This window comes from Herpailurus yagouaroundi, unplaced genomic scaffold (assembly GCF_014898765.1).
Source record: "Herpailurus yagouaroundi ecotype Mexico unplaced genomic scaffold, PumYag 185, whole genome shotgun sequence".
NCBI classification, from domain to species: Eukaryota; Metazoa; Chordata; class Mammalia; order Carnivora; family Felidae; genus Herpailurus; species Herpailurus yagouaroundi.
Genome location: NW_024412416.1, coordinates 376153 through 381620, shown reverse-complemented (window position 1 = coordinate 381620; position 5468 = coordinate 376153).

Genomic DNA, 5468 nt, shown 5'->3' with positions numbered 1-5468 from the left:
CCAATTATATAAAAAAAGAGTTATCAAAAATTTGTAGGGGCGCCTGGGTGGCTCAGTCGGTTGAGCGTCCAACCTCGGCTCAGGTCACGATCTCGCAGTCCATGTGTTCGGGCCCCGCATCGGGTTCTGTGCTGACAGCTCGGAGCCTGGAGCCTGCTTCGGATTCTGTGTCTCCCTCTCTCTCTCTGCCCCTCCCCTACTCGCACTGTCTCTCTCTATCTCCCTCAAAAATAAATAAAAATTTAAAAAATTAAAAAAAAATTGTGAAATAGTAATGTAGGTGCTGCTTTATTAATGCAGCAGGTCTGAGAACTTCTGTAATTTCAAAGTAGCAATGAACATAAGTAATATTTCAAATTATCTACAACAGCTACAACGTGATAGGAAAACATCTGTGATTTATATTGGTGACAAAGTCACTGGTACTGCTAGTACTGCTGGGGTTTATTGCTTTTACATTCATAATTAAAGGAAGTATTAAGTTCTAGTTAGAGGTTAAGGAAAATAAAGATGTAATTATTTTCCAGCAATTTTCACAGATCCCCTGATGCCCGTTGCAGAGCAAATCTGGAGAGAATTGCCAGTGTGACTGCATGCCATTTAAATACCTATTACAAGTTGTGGTCTTGCAGTCTGGAGGGAATGAAGGGATTTCAGCATAAAATCAAGCGAAAACTCCAAGCTACTTGGGAAATAACTCAGGTATATGGCCTACCCTGAAAAGCTCTGCAGATCATACGGAGGCCAAGGTTGGGGGGCCAGTCCCGTAGGGCTGCGGCTGGAATACAGCCGTCCGCAGAGAGTGGCTGCCTGCCTCCCTACCCAGCCCTGGACCCAGAGAGAGGCTGAGGCAGGAAGAATGATACAAGGCCACCGTGTCCCAGGACTTATGCTCTATACCTCTCCTCTCCACTCAGAGCCACACGTCTGAGCATTTCGGAAGGGGAAGGAAGAGACTTATAGATCTATCCCACGTCTATCTCCCTCTGCACAACACCATCACGGGATCCTCCAGCTTTTGCTTGCATACCTCCAAAGACAGGAAGCTCACCACCTCATTAGGAGGAAGAGCTGTCTCTGTTCCAGTTCCAAAAAGCCTTAGTTGACTTCCTAGAAAACAAGTGCATCAGTGGGCGTAGAGTGCGGCACAGGTGAAGGTCCTACTTTGTGCTTCGAACAGGCAGAGGGAGAGGGGCTCCATGGGCTGTGTGTCTGCCCTTCCTGGGGCTCTCAGGGACTCCAGATGGGCTCTCTGCGGTCCTCCCCAGAGCCCTATCTGGCAAAGTCTGATGTCAGGAACCCCACCTCCCTTTGTAATGTTCGTCCCAGGCTCCCCCTGGCCCACAGCTGATCTCCTGCCCTCCCCTCCCCGGGCTGCAGGATCTCTCTGGGAGGACTCTGCCCGAGGACTCCCGCTCTTGGATGGGCCCGTGCTTCCTTCTGTCCTCCTTGCCACCACGGACAGGCACCAGGCCCTTCTGGTTTTCGGGGTGGGCGCATAGGGGTTAAACAACCTGGGCTCCAGTGCCAGGGCTCCTGGGTTCAGTCCTGGCTTCTGCACTCTGCAGCCTAACCTCACTGGGCCTCATTTCCTCAGCCCTAAAATGGGGATAATGTCACATAGTACCTTCCTTGTAGGGCCGATGTGGGGAAATAAATGTTTGTTTTTGTTTTTCTTGCTAAACACACAGCCTACCTTTGGGGAAGGCCCTGAAAGCCCAGGGTTCCCCTCTTTCACTGGCTCCCTGAACGCCTACAGGTATTTGCATCGGAAGCTAATGACCAGGGAGACTCCGGGGCATTACCTGGAAATGACCTACTCTGGGCATTTCCTCACAAGGAAACTTCTAGAAAGTTATGGAGACACTCTCTCTCCTTTAAAGTACTTAGCCCCATGTACCTATCATTAAAAATTCTTTACCATGCGCCCTGATATGTGTATATCATTTATGAATGATGTGTAGGTACTGTTCTGCTAATACACTCATGTGTGTTATAAAACAAATACAAAAATAGGATTTAAAAAGGATGAGATAAAAGTAAAAGTTATCTGAGGGTCTAGTATTTTCTTCCCGACCACGGTGGATGGTCTTGCTGACCATTGGGGTATACAAATCCTACTTTGGAGACCCCAGCACCTCCAAAATTTTGTTTTGGTTTTAAACATTCGGAGAGCTATAGTGGCGGTGATATGGACTGAGTGAGCCCAGTGCTGAGAAGCAATACTGTGCAGAGTACTTGTGATGATTAACCCTAAGCCTGAAACCACAGGGATTAATCCCTACAGGGATGGGCAGAGGAGGAGACAGACCGAGGCCCAGGGTCATGCGGCCAGCACAGTGAGGCTGAAACCCAGGCCACTGGGGATGGCTCCTTCCTGGTTCGCTCCCAACCCCACGGTGTTTGGAGAGGCGAAGGAGGGGAACAGGAGGTCACAGGAAGGGGGGGCATGACCGGGGAGGAGCAGGACTATTATGGCGCCAATGGCAGGAGTCTGGGTTCATATCCAAACTCACAGGGGCCCCGGTCGCTCCTTCTCCAGCTGGTCCCTGGAGGCTGAGCCAGGAGACCCTCTGGGACTGGCTTCCTACCTGCAGCCAGGTTCTTGGGCAGGCCCCAGTCTGGGGGATGCGGGCCCAGGCGGCTGAGCCAGCAGCCCGAGGCTTTCCTGCTGCTGCTGCTGCTGCTGCTGCTGCTGCTGCTGCTGCTGACCAGAGGGTGGCAGTCGCTGTCCACCCACGGCCGCTTGGCGTCCCTGCCCTCCTCCGCTCCTCCAGACCCCGGAGGCAGCAGTTGCTACTCTGAGTCATTATGGGACCCCAAGCAGGGGCCTCTCAGGGCTAACATTCCTCAGAACACAAACATGGCCTCATGTTTGTACGCCCCCTAACAAACGGGGTGGGGGTGGGGGTCAAAATACCATGACTTCTGGTTCCCAGCATCACCTGGAAACTCGTTCAGACGGAAAACTTCTCGGGCTCCACCCCAGACCTGGGGTGTTTCAACCAGCCCTGCAGGGTGACTGTGATGCAGGCCAGCGGGCGAGAGCCACTGCTCTCCACCGAGTGAGAGGACACAGAAGGAAAGCCAGGCGCCAGCACCCTGGAGTGGTACGGCAGTTCCCACAAAGCCCGGGTGCGGAGCGTGCAGACCCCACACCAGTTGGGCCCCCGGAGACCCAGCTGTGGGACTCCCAACTGTGAGCCCTGCAAGTGCGGGCAGGGAGATCCCCCAAGAGTTGGGTCGGGGTGGGGGGCGGCTGAGGCCCTCCCATCCCCTCCGCACACCTGACCAAAGATCGGTGGCCTCCGGCACGGCCTGGGCGTCTGGCTTTCCTGCACTTAACTATTCATGGTGGTTCCCCGGTGGTTCCTTGACTTGATTCCTCAGCTGCTGGCCACGGTTTGCTGTCACCTCCTGCCTCAGTGTCTGCCACTCGTTCCGTATGGAGCCGGGCTGGGGCTCACAAAGGGTCCCGTGGAATCCCTGCCCCCAAGGAGCCAGGGCTCCAGACCCTCCTCAGAGCCTCAGCAGGGCTCCGCCTTCTAGTCAGAGGTCTAGAAATTTTGTCCCCATTTTGTGGAAGAGAGACGTTGGCCCCGAGAAAGCGCAGGGTGAATCCAGAGCACCCAATAAAGCCGTGGCAGAGTGGGGACCAGAACCCAGGCCCCTGAGGACACATGCAGCCTGCCTCCCTGGCCCGAGCACAAGGACGAGGACGGAGCCCTGCCTCCAGCAGCCTCCAAGAGCAGAGGCAGGAGGAGCAGGGTCCTTGCTTCGTGCTGGTAAGTGTTTAATAACAGGGTCTGGGGTGGTGGGGGGGAGTCAAAGCCGGTTCACAGCAGACGCGGATTCCTGTGGTGGGTGGTTTCCAGTTCCTGCCCTGGTATCGCTGAGCGCACGTCCACACGTTGGAGTGAGGACACGAGGACTGGCTGCGTGCCGGTCCAGAGCCCCCAGCTCTGAAACGCTCCGCGGCTGTCGCCCTTCCCCGCCCCCCGCCCCAGTGCTTGGGGTGAACGCGCCCTGCCCTGTGGTGTCCCCCTCGGAGGCTCTGCCGGGAGGGGTGTCCTCTAGGGACAGCTGGGAGGGTGTCACGGACTGTGAAGGAGCTGGGGGATACAGGCTCTTCATCAGGTTGGCGGAGTCAGGGGGCTGACAGCGGGCTGGGCTGTGGGGAAAACCCGGGGCTCCAAGAGGAGCACTCACTGCCTTGTGCTTTCCAGGGGATGCCGCACACCCTTCCCTGTGGGTCTGGGAGGCCCTTGCAGGCCAAGCAGGTGCTAGCTCCAAGCCAGAGGCGCCGGGGGTCCTGTCCCGGATGCACTCATGAAGGACCGTGGGGACAGCCCGGCTGCCTGAAACCCATCCCTCCCACACCCCGAAATCAGTGGGGTCGCCGAGGTCCAGGCCACGTGCTGGTGGCTGAGCTAGGGTCTGCTTTCCTCCTTGCTTGCCCCTGAACCAGGAGAGACAGAGACAGAGAGAGGGAAGAGAGCAGAAGAGTTAAAGCGCATGGAGAACTTCCTGCGTGGTGACAGGTGACAGGTGACAGGTCGGTCTGTTGGCAGCTTCCCCACTGAGTGGAGCCCCGCCCCAGGGTCCCATTCAGCCAGGGCTTCAGCCAGCTTGGCCCAGTGACAGCCCCCACCCCCACCCCAAATCTCTGCCTCTGTCTTCCCTCCTGGGGAGCCACTGCACACTCACCCCCAAGGGTGGCAGATTAGGGCCCGCTTGGGGGGGGCTGGACAAGGGAGGATGGGAGCCATGGGAAGTGGCTTTTGTCCCTGAGGGACAGTCCTGAGACACCCATCACCAGGCTCTACAGAAGGTCCCGCAGTGCTGGGCCCTGCTCAGCCCTGGGGACCGGGTGCTGGAAGAAGGTCTGGGGCCAGGGTGCCTGCCGGGAGTTGGGGGGTCTATAAGGAGGCAGTGCTTGGTGAGCGGGGGTGCCCGTGAACACTCATCGTGTGGGTGTTAGGGGCTGGTTGCTACTGGAGGTGTCCTGTGCCAGCAGAACTGGGTTCTTCTCCAGACACAGATGTAGGTGGAAAGAAACTCACCCAGGCCCTCCAACTGGAGAATCAGGGAGGGCAGGTCAAGGGGGAGCTATGCACCCCGAGCACTCAGTCATGAGGTGAGGCCTGCCCAACGAAGACCTCCAGAGGACAAGGGTGAGGAGGCTGTGCCCACGGAGCAGCTCAAGGGTGACAGCATCTTTGAGCGGGTGTCGGGGGGGAGTCAGGGCTGGGGTCGGGGAGGTGCTGAGCAGTGCTGGCCCGAGGGCTGGATGTGGGCTCTGACTTGGGGGTGGGTCACAGGTATCTGGACATACGGGGGGGGGGGGTCTGTCTCACAGTCAGGACTGTTCTGCAGGACAGGGGCTGCTTCAGTGGGGTGAGCCCCCTCCCAGGGGACGCACAAGCCAAGGCTGAGCAGCGGGACGCGGGGGCAGAATGCACCCCCTA